Source organism: Triticum aestivum, chromosome 3D (genome assembly GCF_018294505.1).
Source record: "Triticum aestivum cultivar Chinese Spring chromosome 3D, IWGSC CS RefSeq v2.1, whole genome shotgun sequence".
Classification (NCBI taxonomy): Eukaryota; Viridiplantae; Streptophyta; class Magnoliopsida; order Poales; family Poaceae; genus Triticum; species Triticum aestivum.
In genome coordinates, this window is record NC_057802.1 from 311,902,030 (window position 1) to 311,906,377 (window position 4,348).

A 4,348-nucleotide genomic window follows, 5' to 3' on the forward strand; every position below is an offset into this window, starting at 1 on the left:
TCATTTGATGAATGGGGTCACATCATTAGGAGAATGATGTGATGGACAAGACCCATCCGTTAGCTTAGCATAATGATCGTTAAGTTTTATTGCTATTGCTTTCTTCATGACTTATACATATTCCTTTGACTATGAGATTATGCAACTCCCGAATACCGGAGGAACACCTTGTGTGCTATCAAACGTCACAGCGTAACTGGGTGATTATAAAGATGCTCTACAAGTGTCTCCAAAGGTGTTTGTTGGGTTGGCATAGATCGAGATTAGGATTTGTCACTCCGAGTATCGGAGAGGTATCTCCGGTACCTCTCGATAATGCACATCATGATAAGCCTTGCAAGCAATGTGACTAATGAGTTAGTTGTGGGATGATGCATTACGGAACGAGTAAATATACTTGCCAGTAATGAGATTGAACTAGGTATGAAGATACCGACGATCGAATCTCGGGCAAGTAACATACTGATGACAAAGGGAATGACGTATGTTGTCATTGCGGTTTGACCGATAAAGGTCTTCGTAGAATATGTAGGAACCAATATGAGCATCCAGGTTCCGATGTTGGTTATTGACCGGAGATGTGTCTCTGTCATGTCTACATAGTTCTCGAACCCGTAGGGTCCGCACGCTTAACGTTCGATGACAATTTGTATTATGAGTTATGTGTTTTGGTGACCGAAGATTGTTTGGAGTCCCAGATGAGATCACGGACATGACGAGGAGTCTCGAAATGGTCGAGAGGTAAAGATTGATATATTGGATGGTAGTATTCGGATACCAGAATGGTTCCCGAGTGTTCGGGGTACTTATCGGAGTACCGGGGGGTTACCGGAACCCCCGGGGGAAGTAATGGGCCACATGGGCCGTAGGGGAGAGGCAAGGCATCCCACAAGGGGGTGCCCCCCCATGGGGAGTCCGAATTGGACAAGGGGAGGGGGCGTGGCCCCCCTTTCCTTCTCCCTCTCCCTCTCCTTCCCCCTTTCCCTCTCCGATAGAAGGGGGGCGAATAGGACTAGGAGTCCAAGTGGGTTTCCCCCCACTTGGCGCGCCCCCTAGGCCGGCCTCCTCCCCTCTCGTCCTTTATATACAGGGGCAGGGGGCACCTCTAAGCACATCAATTGTTTCTTAGCCATGTGCGGTGCCCCCCTCCATCGTTTACTCCTTCGGTCATATTGTCGAAGTGCTTAGGCGAAGCCCCGCACGGATCACTTCACCATAACCATCATCAGGCCGTCGTGCTGACGAAACTCTCCCTCGACACTTTGCTAGATCAAGAGTTCGAGGGACGTCATCAAGCTGAACGTGTGCAGAACTCGAAGGTGCCGTACGTTCGGTACTTGATCGGTTAAATCAAGAAGACGTTCGACTACATCAACCGCGTTATACTAACGCTTCCGCTTTCGGTCTACGAGGGTACGTGGACACTCTCCCCCTCTCGTTGCTATGCATCTCCTAGATAGATCTTGCGTGAGCGCAGGAACTTTTTTGAAATTGCATACTACGTTTCCCAATAGTGGCATCCGAGCCAGGTCTATGCGTAGATGATTTGCACGAGTAGAACACAAAGAATTGCAGGCGATGATAGTCATACTGCTTACCACCAACGTCTTATTTTGATTCAGCGGTATTGTTGGATGAAGCAGCCCGGACCAACCTTACATGACCACGTTCATGAGACTGGTTCCACCGACAGACATGCAACTTGTTTTGCATAAAGGTGGCTGGCGGGTGTCTGTTTCTCCAACTTTAGTTGAATCGAATGTGACTACGGTCGGTCCTTGTTGAAGGTTAAAACAACAAACTTGATGAAACATCGTTGTGGTTTCGATGCGTAGGTAAGAACGGTTCTTACTAGAATCCCGTAGCAGCCACGTAAAACTTGCAACAACAAAGTAGAGGACGTCTAACTTGTTTTTGCAGGGCATGTTGTGATGTGATATGGTCAAGACATGATGTGATATATGTTGTTGTATGAGATGATCATGTTTTGTAAAAGTTATCGGCAACTGGCAGGAGCCTTATGGTTGTAGCTTTATTGTATGAAATGTAATTGCTTTACTTTATCACTATGCGTTAGCGACAGTTGTAGAAGCAATAGTTGGCGAGACGACAATGACGCTACGATGAAGATCAAGGTGTCAAGCCAGTGACGATGGAATCATGACGATGCTTTGGAGATGGAGATCAAAGGCACAAGATGATGATGGCCATATCATGTCACATATTTTGATTGCATGTGATGTTTATCTTTTATGCATCTTATTTTGCTTAGTACGGCGGTAGCATTATAAGATGATCCCTCACTAAAAATTTCAAGGTATAAGTGTTCTCCCTGAGTATGCACCGTTGCGACAGTTCGTCGTGCTAAGACACCACGTGATGATTGGGTGTGATAAGCTCTACGTTCACATACAACGGGTGCAAGACAGTTTTGCACGTGCGGAATACTCAGCTTAAACTTTACGAGCCTAGCATGTACAGACATGGCCTCGGAACACTGGAGACCGAAAGGTCAAACGTGAATCATATAGTAGATATGATCAACATAGAGATGTTCACCATTGAAAACTACTCCATCTCACGTGATGATCTGACATGGTTTAGTTGATATGGATCATGTGATCATTTAGATGACTCGAGGGATGTCTATCTAAGTGGGAGTTCTTAAGTAATATGATTAATTGAACTTAATTTATCATGAACTTAGTCCTGATAGTATTTGCATATCTATGTTGTAGATCAATAGCTCGTGTTATAACTTCCCTATATTTTTGATATGTTCCTAGAGAAAATTAAGTTGAAAGATGATAGTAACAATGATGCGGACTGGGTCCGTGATCTGAGGATTATCCTCATTGTTGCACAGAAGAATTATGTCCTTGATGCACCGCTAGGTGACAGACCTATTGCAGGAGCAGATGCATACGTTATGAACGTTTGGCAAGCTCGATATGATGACTACTTGATAGTTTAGTGCACCATGATTTACGGCTTAGAACCGGGACTTCAAAAAAGTTTTGAAAGCCACGGAGTATATGAGATGTTCCAAGAGTTGAAATTGGTATTTCAGACTCATGCCCATGTCGAGAGGTATGAGACCTCTGACAAATACTTTGCCTACAAGTTGGAGGAGAATAGCTCAACCAGTGAGCATGTGCTCAGAATGTCTGGGTACTACAATCGCTTGAATCAAGTGGGACTTAATCTTCCTGATAAGATAGTGATTGACAGAGTTCTGTAGTCACTATCACCAAGTTACTAGAACTTCGTGATCAACTATAATATGCAAGGGATGACGAAAACGATTCCCGAGCTCTTCGCGATGCTGAAATCAGCGAAGGTAGAAATCTAGAAAGAGCATCAAGTTTTGATGGTTAAGAAGACCACTAGTTTCAAAAAAAATGGCAAGGGAAAGAAGGGAAACTTCAAGAAGAATGGCAAGCAAGTTGTCACTCCCATGAAGAAGCCAAAGCTAGACCCAAGCCTGAACTGAGTGATTCTACTGCAAAGGAAATGGTCACTGGAAGCGGAACTGTCCCAAATACTTGGCGGATAAGAAGGATGGCAAAGTGAACAAAGGTATATTTGATATACATGTTATTGATGTGTACTTTTATAGTGTTCATAGTAGTCCTTGGGTATTTGATACCGGTTCAGTTGCTAAGATTAGTAACTCGAAACAGGAGTTACAAAATGAACAGAGACTAGTTGAGGACGAGGTGATGATGTGTGTTGGAAGTGATTCCAAGGTTGATAAGATCACCATCGCATACTCCCTCTACCTTCGGGATTAGTGTTGAACCTAAATAAATGTTATTTGGTGTTTGCGTTGAGCATGAATATGATTGGATCATGTTTATTGCAATACGGTTATTCATTTTAAGTCGGAGAATAATTGTTGTTCTATTTACATGAATAAAACCTTCTATGGTCATACACCCAATGTAAATGGTTTATTGAATCTCGATCGTGGTGATACACATATTCATAATATTGATGCCCAAAGATGCAAAGTTGATAATGATAGTGCAACATATGTGTGGCACTGTCGTTTAGGTCATATTGGTGTAAAGCGCATGAAGAAACTCCATACGGATGGACTCTTGGAATCACTTGATTATGAATCATTTGATGCTTGCGAACCATGCCTCATGGGCAAGATGACTAAGACTCCATTCTCCGGAACAATGGAGCGAGCCACTGACTTATTGGAAATAATACATACCGATGTATGCGGTCCGATGAGTGTTGAGGCTCGCGGTAGGTATCATTATTTTCTAACCTTCACAGATGATTTGAGCAGATATGGGTATATCTACTTAATGAAACACAAGTCTGAAACATTTGA